The sequence below is a fragment of the Piliocolobus tephrosceles genome, chromosome 2 (genome assembly GCF_002776525.5).
Source record: "Piliocolobus tephrosceles isolate RC106 chromosome 2, ASM277652v3, whole genome shotgun sequence".
In the NCBI taxonomy this organism is placed as follows: domain Eukaryota; kingdom Metazoa; phylum Chordata; class Mammalia; order Primates; family Cercopithecidae; genus Piliocolobus; species Piliocolobus tephrosceles.
This window is the reverse complement of record NC_045435.1, coordinates 41,502,781-41,512,728: the sequence shown is the minus strand read 5'-3', so window position 1 is coordinate 41,512,728 and position 9,948 is coordinate 41,502,781. Positions and strand designations below refer to the sequence as shown.

The 9,948-nt window shown below is 43.4% G+C and overlaps 1 pseudogene; it reads right to left on the bottom strand.

The window, feature by feature from the left end:
* Positions 1-1,470: 1,470 nt before the first annotated feature.
* Positions 1,471-1,567, bottom strand: LOC111545403 (annotated as a pseudogene).
* Positions 1,568-9,948: the final 8,381 nt, after the last annotated feature.

The window sequence follows — 9,948 nt, the reverse complement described above, 5'->3', positions numbered from 1 at the left end:
AAACTAAAAAAATTAGCTGGGCTTGGTGGTGGGTGCCTGTAATCCCAGCTACTCAGGAGGCTGAGACAGGAGAATTGCTTGAACCCGGGAGATGGAGGTTGCAGTGAGCCAAGATTGTGTTACCGTACTCCAGCCTGGGCAACAGAGTGAAACTTCATCTCAAAAAAAGAAAGTTAAGGGTTCTGTTTAAAAGGCAGCTGGGATTACAGGCATGTGCCACCATGCCCGGCTAATTTTTGTATTTTTAGTAGAGACGGGATTTCACCATGTTGGCCAGGCTAACTCCTGACCTCAAGTAATCCGCCTACCTTGGCCTCCCAAAGTGCTGGAATTACAGACGTGAACCACTGTGCCCAGCCAAGTATGTAGTTTCTCTTGGCCTCTTTCCTCTTCTGTAAAATGCTGATACAAGCCTTACCTTTGAGAGTTGTATTACATGAGATTATACAGGTAAAGCTTTTAGCATGTTAAGCCTGGGCAAGTAGGGGCTTAATAAAGGGTAGTTTTTTAGGCCCACATCATCTCTCTCCTGGACTCACTACTGGTCTTCTCCATCCCTGATCACCCCACCCAAGCGATTCGTCTCTATCTCTGACCCCAATTATCTAACTTTCAGCTCTCTCACTCCGTTTTGCTCACTGTGCCTGGTTTTCAGTTGTATTGAGGGTTTGGCCCTTTTATTATCTCCGTTAGCCCCATCCACTCCTGCACTGTGAATGGGATTTCTCTCCTCTCTGGCTAGACCACAGGTCTGTTCCTTTTGCCAGTGCCATTGATTTCCTTGACCCATATTCTTTGCAGTGCTGACCTTAGGAAACTTTGAGCTCACTGCGGTTATTTGTTGGCCTTCCCACATTCCACCTGAGCTGCTGGATGCTGCTAGAGAAAGTGACATAACAAGCTGCTCCTTGTGGGTCTAATCTCAGAGTCCTCAAGCTGCTCTTAATCTCTTTATTTTCCCCTTTGAATGCAGCCATCTCAAACCTTCTCCAAACTCTTCTGACCTCCTACCACAGCACCTTCCCGCTTCCTCTCAGCAGGTGATCTCGTGGTTTACAGAGGAAATAAAAGCGTCTATTGATTTCCTGTCATTGCTTCCACAGATTGACCTCCATCTACCCTTGTCCTTTCTTCTGCCCCTTTGCCTAATACTTCTATTGTGCTTGGAGCCCCTTTCTTCAGACCTACAACCGCCCCATACACCTTTTTTTTTTTTTTTTTTTTTTGAGACAAGGTCTTACCCTGTCACCTAAGCTGGTGTGATCATAGCTTACTACAGTATGACCTCTTGGGCTCAAGCCATCCTCCCACCTCAGCCTCTCAAGCAGCTGGAACTATAGGCTCACATCACCATGCCCCACTAATGTTTTCTTTTTTTGTGGAAATGGGGTCCCACTATATTGCCAGGCTGGTCTCAAACTCCTGAGCTCAAGTGATCCTCCCTGCTGAGCCTTCCAAGGTGCTGGGATTACAAGTATGAGCCATCACACCCAGATGGGCCCAGTAGGGGCTATGCTAATCTTTTCTGTACCATTCCAATTTTAGTATATGTGCTGCTGAAGTGCACACTCTACTGCCTTTTAAAAATCTTTTTTAAAATTATTCTACTTTAAATTCTAGGGTACAAGTGCACAACGTGCAGGTTTGTTACATAGGTATATATGTGCCATGTTGGTTTGCTGCACCCATCAAATCGTCATCTACATTAGGTATTTCTTCTAATGCTATCTCTCCTCCAGCCCCCCACCCCTCAACAGGCCCTGGTGTGTGATGTTCCCTGCCCTGTGTCCACGTGTTCTCATTGTTCAACGCCCACCTATGAGTGAGAACATGTGGTGTTGGTTTTCTGTCCTTAGGATAGTTTGCTTAGAATGATGGTTTCCAGCTTCATCCATGTCCCTGCAAAGACATGAACTCATCCTTTTTTATGACTGCATAGTATTCCATGGTGTATATGTACCACATTTTCTTAATCCAGTCTATCATTGATGGACATTTGGGTTGGTTCCAAGTCTTTGCTATTATGAATAGTGCCACAGTAAACATACGTGGGCATGTGTCTTTATCATAGAATGATTTATAATCCTTTGGGCATATGCCCAGTAATGGGATTGCTGGGTCAAATGGTATTTCTAGTTCTAGATCCTTGAGGAATCACCACACTGTCTTCCACAATGGTTGAACTAATTTACACTCCCACCAACAGTGTAAAAGCATTCCTAATTCTCCACATCTTCTCCAGCATCTGTTGTTTCCTGTCTTTTTAATGATCGCCATTCTAACTGGTGTGAGATGGTATCTCATTGTGATTTTGATTTGCATTTCTCTAATGGCCAGTGATGATGAGCCTTTTTTCATGTATCTGTTGGCTGCATAAATGTCTTCTTTTGAGAAGTGTCTGTTCATATCCTTTGCCCACTTTTTGATGGGGTTGTTTGTTTTTTTCTTGTACATTTGTTTAAGTTCTTTGTAGATTCTGGATATTAGCCCTTTGTCAGATGGATAGATTGCAAAAATGTTCTCCCATTCTGTAGGTTGCCTGTTCACTCTGATGGTAGTTTCTTTTGCTGTGTGGAAGCTCTTTAGTTTAATTAGATCCCATTTGTCTATTTTGGCTTTTGTTGCCATTGCTTTTGGTGTTTTAGTCATGAAGTCCTTGCCCATGCCTATGTCCTGAGTGGTATTGCCTAGGTTTTCTTCTGGGGTTTTTATGGTGTTAGGTCTTACATTTAAGTCTTTAATCCATCTTGAGTTACTTTTTGTATACAGTGTAAGGAAGAGATCCAGTTTCTTTCTTTAATCTCTTTTTTCTATACATACTTATCCAATAACTTATTTATTTTTATTTTTATTATTTTCTTTAGAGATAGGGTCTCACTCTGTCTCCTGGGCTGCAGTGAAGTGGCACAATCTTGGCTCACTGCATCCTCCACTTTCCGGGCTCAAGTGATCCTCCCACCTCAGCCTCCCGAGTAGCTGGGACTACTGGCGTGCACCACTATACCTGGTTAATTTTTTAAATTTTTGTAGAAGCAGGGTTCTTGCTAAGTTGCCCAGGCAGGTCTCAAACTCCTGGCCACAAGTGAGCCTCCTTCCTTGGCCTCCCAAACTGCTGGGAGGCATGAGCAACCACACCCAGCCCCCAATAACTTTTAAATGCATTTAAATCTCTTTCAAATAATAATCATAATAATAAAACACCATCGATTTTGACTCCATTCCTTCCTGCAGCCACCCTATCACTATCCTTCCCTTTATAGCTAAGCCTCTTCAAAGAATTGTCTGTGCTTGCCACCTCTACTTCTTCCATTCTGATTCACTCTTCAGACCTTCATCATCTGGCTTTGCCTCCACACTCTGCTAAGCCAGCTCTCTCTAAAATAACAAACGCTGCTCCTTGCTGCCAAGTGTCCTGGACGCTTGACCACTCTATGACTTTTAACACTACCGACGCATCCTCTGTAGGAGGCTGTTTCGAAAGCGGCTCCTGGTATTCACTCCCTTTTTTAATCCCTTCCTTTTGTGTGGGCTGAGCCTAGTATCTTGCTTCTAATGACTAGAATAAGACAAAAGTGAGATGGAATGACATAGCACTTCCAAGATGAGGTTATAGAAGACTCGCTTACACTCTTTCTTGGATTCTTCTTTCAGGTTTGCTCTGGTGAATGAAGCAAGCTCCCATGTTGTGAGGTGCCCTGTACAGAGATCCCCGTGAGAAAGATCTGAGGCCCTCAGTCCAATAGTCCTTAGAAAACTGAATCCTGTCAACAATTGAAACAGTTTGCCAACAGTGTGGAAAACGATCACTATCTAGAGAAGCCTGCAGATAAGACTACAGCCTTGAGTGACACTTTGATTACATCCTTGTAAGAGACCCTAAAACAGAGGACCCAGTTAGGTAACGCAGGACCCTGTACCCACAGAAATAGTGTGTGGTGTAACAAGAAATGTATTTGGTCTTGGTCTCTGGTTCTTGGCACAGAGCTCCTAAAGCCCTTGGAATTTCTTTTTTTTTTTTTTTTTTTTCTTTCCTGAGACGGAGTCTCGCTCTGTCACCCAGGCTGGAGTGCTGTGGCCGGATCTCAGCTCACTGCAAGCTCCGCCTCCCGGGTTCACGCCATTCTCCTGCCTCAGCCTCCCGAGTAGCTGGGACTACAGGCGCCGCCACCTCACCTGGCTAGTTTTTTGTAGTTTTTAGTAGAGACGGGGTTTCACCGTGTTAGCCAGGATGGTCTCGATCTTCTGACCTCGTGATCCGCCCGTCTCAGCCTCCCAAAGTGCTGGGATTACAGGCCTGAGCCATCGCGCCTGGCCAAGCCCTTGGAATTTCATGAGTTTCTTTTGTTATTCATAATGAAACCTTTTTGGTCACATCTGAGTTTACATTAATGAGGTAACTTGCCCCTAGATAGCCTCAGGATGGGGCTGGTCACCAGAAAGACCAAGTGATTATAAGGTAAGAACTTTCAGGCCTACCAACAGACCTCCTGGAAGGGGCTAGAGATTAAGCTCTTTGAAAACTCTTGCACAACAATAATAGTAGGATGACAGGAGGGTGGTGGACCCCAACTCCATGAGGACAGAGCTCCTGTTTTGGGGATCCTTCCAGACTACACCCCATGTATCCCTTCCTCTAGCTGTTTATCTGTTCTGGTTAAAACAACAACAACAACAATAACAAACCAAACTTCACGTAGTGAGCCAAGAATGTGCCACTGCACTCCAGCCTGGGGCGCAGAATGAGACTCTGTCTCAAAAACAAAACAAAACAAAAACGTCAGCCAAATTAAATTTAAAGGAGTTTAATTGAGCAGTGAACGATTCACGAATCGGGCAGCCCCCAGAATCACAGCAGATTCACAGAGACTCCAGTGCAGCCACATGGTGGAAGAAGACTTATAGACAAAACAAACAAAAACAAAGGATATGACATACAGAAATCAGCAGTGAGGTACAGAAACAGCTGGATTGATTACAGGTTGGCGTCTGCCTTATTGGAACACAGTTTGAACATTTAGCTATCTATGAATGAAGTATGGCTGCTGGGATTGGCCAAGACTCAGTTATTGTAACAGGCACATACTCCTAAATTAGGTTTTCTTTTTTTCTTTTTTTTTTTTTTGAGACGGAGTCTCACTACGACACCCACACTAGAGTGCAATGGAGCGATCTGGGCTCATTGCAACCTCTGCCTCCCAGGTTCAAGCAATTCTCCTGCCTCAGCCTCCTGAGAAGCTGGGAATACAGGTGTGTGCCACCACGCCCGGCTCATTTTTGTATTTTTAGTAGAGATGGGGTTTCACCATATTGGCCAGGCTGGTCTCAAACTCCTGACCTCAAGTGATCCGCCCACCTCCTAAAGTTCTGGGAGTGCAGGCGTGAGCCACCACGCCGGCCACTCCTAAGTTAGGTTTTCAAATTTTGTCTGACTATTAAGCTAGGTTACGGTTCATCCACAAGGACTCAAATATAGAAATATGGAATCTTTCTCAGGCCATTTTAGTTTGCTTTAGCAGTATCCTTTATGATAAACCATAAATGTAAATAGAGTGTTTTTCTGAGTTCTGTGCCCCATTTTAGAAAATTACTGCACATGAGGAGATGATTGCACCCCAACTTATAGTGGGTGGATCAGAAGCACAAGAGGCCTGGACTTGAGACTGGCATCTTCGGTGGGAGCAGTCTTGTGGGAATGAGCCTTTAACTTGTGGGATCTGACCCAAACTCCAGGTAGATAGTGTCAGAATTGAACTGTAGGACACCCAACTGGTGTCAGAGAATTTTCAGTGTGGAAAAAACCCTGTACACCTGGTGTTAGCAGTGTTGTGTGACAGTGTAGAGAGACAGAGTGTGTTTTATCAGACAGTGAGATAATAAATGTGTTTTGCTTTCAGCTACTAAATTTGGGGTTAATTATTTTAAATTTATTTTTTGAGACAGAGTCTTGCTCTGTCACCTAGGCTGGAGTGCAGTGGCACGATCTTGGCTCACTGCAATCTCCGCCTCCCAGGTTAAAGCGATTCTCTTGCCTCTGTCTCCTGAGTAGCTGGGATTACAGGTGCCCGCCACCATGCCTAGCTAATTTTTGTATTTTTAGTAGAGATAGGATTTCACCATGTTGGTCAGGCTGGTCTCGAACTCCTGACCTCAAGTGATCCTCCCGCCTCAGCCTCCTAAAGTGCTGGGATTATAGGCATGAGCCACCACGCTTGGCCTTAAAATGTATTTTTAATTGATACATAATAATTATATATAGTTATGAGGCTGGAATAAGTTTTACACAGGAATAGATATTAAATACACCTCCCTTCTTAAAACTAGTCTCCCATGAATTTCCACAACTGCTTTTCGTCCTAACTCCATCTCTTGCTCTCTTTCCTTTGTGGGCTCTTCTACTATCGCTGTTTTTCAGCTCCTGCTGTTTCTCCAAGGTCTTCTCTTCATCTCTGTATACATTTTCTTGCTGGCTCATCCATTCAAATGCCATCTATAAGCCAGTGATCCCTCAAGTTTATATCTGTGGCTCTCTGGAGGACCAGACCCATATATTCAACTGCCTAAAGGGAATTCCCACCTCGACACTGGTCTCACAAGACACGGACTCAGCACATCCAAAAAGGAACTTGTCACTTCCCATCAGACCCTGTATCCTTCTGTGTTTCCTGCATCAATGAGCCACAATCACCCGGTTGCTCAAACCAGAAACCTGAGAGTTGTCTTTGTTTTTTCAACAAATATTGATGGAGCACCTATAATGTGCCAAACTGCTTTAGGCTCATGGATAGTGACATTCCTGTGGGAGAGAGACAATGAGGATAATCAACTATAATAGTATGTTAGAGTGCTGCATACACACACACACACACACACACATACACACACACCCCCCCCCCCATACACACATCTCACAATAAGTGCTATGGGGAAAAATTGAGCAGGCAGAATAATGCATATCATGGTACGTGAGTTGTAATATTAGGTGGTGAGAACAGACCTCTCCACGAAGGAGACGCTTGAAGAAAGAGAAGTCTACGCTATGTGAATATTTGGGAGAAGAGCATTTCAAGAGGGGGCAGTGAGTGCAAATGCCTTGACCAGAGTCTTAACTGGGGGTTTGGGGAACAGCAAGGTGGCCAGTGTGGCTGGAACAGAGAGAAAGAGGAAGATTTTTAGTGATGAGGTTAGTGAGGTACCCAAGTCCAGGTCATGGGCAGCATTCTTGGCCATTGTAAGGAGCCTGGGCTTTACTCTGAGTACAATAGGAAGCTGTGGGAGGGTTTGCAGTGGAGAAATCACATGATCACTCTGGTTACTATCTTTAGAGTAGGTTGTAGAGAAATGATTCGTCTCATTTTTTTTTTCTTTTTTTTTTTATTATACTTTAAGTTCTAGGGTACATGTGCATAACGTGCAGGTTTGTTACATATGTATACATGTGCCATGTTGGTGTGCTGCACCCATCAACTCGTCAGCACCCATCAATTCATCATTTATATCAGGTATAACTCCCCAATGCAATCCCTCCCCCTCCCCCCTCCCCCCTCCCCATGACAGGCCCCATTGTGTGATGTTCCCCTTCCCGAGTCCAAGTGAGCTCATTGTTCAGTTCCCACCTATGAGTGAGAACATGCAGTGTTTGGTTTTCTCTTCTTGTGATAGTTTGCTAAGAATGATGGTTTCCAGCTGCATCCGATTCGTCTCATTTTTATCTCTTAACCCCCAAATCCTACTTTTCTCACTAAACCCCATTTATTTTGCCTCTTAAATATATCTTGAACCCATCTACTTCTCTTAATTTCTATCATAACTACTTAAGTCAAGTCAACAGTATCCTTCATTGAATGATTCATTCATTCAGTCATTCAATGAATACTTACTGAGCAGCTATTATGTTCCAAGCACTATTCCTATTCTCCGTGCTTGGAACAAGGCAATGAAAAAAAAAAAAAAAAGAAAAGAAAAGAAAAGAAAAAAGAAGAGACTAGCCTGTGTGGAGCCTACATTTCTCCCTCGGATTTATTGCTTTTTAAAGAACTTGACTTCTCTTAAGTTGTCTTAGGAACTTATTTGGTTACTTGCTCATTGTATCCGCTCCTCACCAAAGTGTAAATGTTGTGAGATCAGGCACATTACCAATTTTGTTCACCAGCCATATTCTCAGTGCCTAGAATAGCACCTGTTACATAATATGTACTCAATAAACACTAATTGAATGAACAAAATACTGCAACAGACTCCTAATTGGTCTGTTTCCAGTGACTTTTAAACTTTCTTTGACTTTGACCCACAGTAAGAAAAATATTTTGTGCTGTAACCTAGTAACACTTACACACATGCACACATGCTTATAGGTGCATAGGTAAAATTAAAAGTATTGTTATGTGTGGTGCCATCTGATTGTATGTGAATCTGTCTGATACTATTTATTGTATCCTATTATGTTTTACTGAGAAAAACCCTGCCAGTTACAACTTTAAGAAAATCAAAAAAAAATTTTTTTTTAGACGGGGTCTCACTGTGTTGCCCAGGCTGTAATCATGTGATTTCTCCACTGCAAACCCTCCCACTCTTGAACTCCTGGGCTCAAGTAATCTTCCCATCTCAGCTTTCCCAGTAGCTGGGATTGCAGGTGTGCACAACTGCACCCAGCACAACTTTAAATTTGATTTCAGAATCCACTCATGCGACTTAACCAGAAGTTTGGCGAATACTGTCCTTATTTATTCTCCACAACCAGTGTTCTTTCTAACCTGTAAGTATTCTTATGCGACTTCCCTACATAAAAGCTTTCCATGGCAATCTGTCAGCCTCAGGCATTTTTGCCCAAACATCAGTCATTCATGGTTGTTCATGTACCAACTATAATCTAGGTAGTATTCTGTCTGTCAGTTGAATTACTTTTGTCACTCAATCTCATCCTGAGCAATAATATAAGCAATGTGTTGGGTGTATGAAATATATATATATATTTCTATGCATGTTCACTCCATTAACTACGAAAGTAAAAAACAGTATTCTGTGTACTATCTAAGATCTTCTTATCATCCAGCCACATTTTGGGAAAGCCTGTTCTTGGGATAAAGGAAGGTCAGATGCCTCAACTAAGTCCACAAGGCACTCTGGAGCTTGCCGGTGCTTTCCACTGCAGTATCAATTTTTTTTTTTCTTTTTTACCACTTCCTGCATGCATTCATTCGGAACGACTCACAGGTCCCTGAACACACTGAGCTCTCTTTGGCACTAGGACTCTGCACATGCCATCTCCTTCCTCTGCTCAGGACTCCACCAGTACCACCCCCTTTCATGTCTCAGCTAAAATGTCACATTGGGGAAGCTGTCCCAGTCCGGGGCTGCATAGGTCCTCCTCCAGTGTCCTCCTCCAGCGTCCGGTGCTCATCTCTATATTAGAATGTATCACCCTGCAGTGAAGCAGTTTATTCACCTGTTTTACTCCACTAACTGATGGTTGTAAGCTTCTGGGCTAGAAGAGTATTTCATTTACCAGAGTATTTCTGGTATTTGGTATAGTACCAGATATTCGATAACAATTTGTTTGATGAATAAAAAAACAGATGTACGGATTTCTCAATGGACTGAATATCCCTGACACTCAGCTCATTGCCTGACACATACTAGGTATTCAAAAACTATGATTGAGCAATTGAAAGGAGGGCTCATTCTCACTCCAGTAACATTATCTATTTACTTATTTACTTTTTGAGATAGAGTCTTGCTCTGTCACCTAGGCTGGAGTGCAATGGTGATCATAGCTCACTGCAGCCTCAACTGCCCAGGCTCAGGCAACCCTCCCACCTCAGCCCACCAAGTAGCTGGGACCACAGGCATGCACCACCACACCCGGCTAATTTTTTGTATTTATTGTAGAGTTGGGGGTCTCCTCCTATGTTGCCCAGGCTAATCTTGAACTCCTGGGCTCAAGTGATGCTC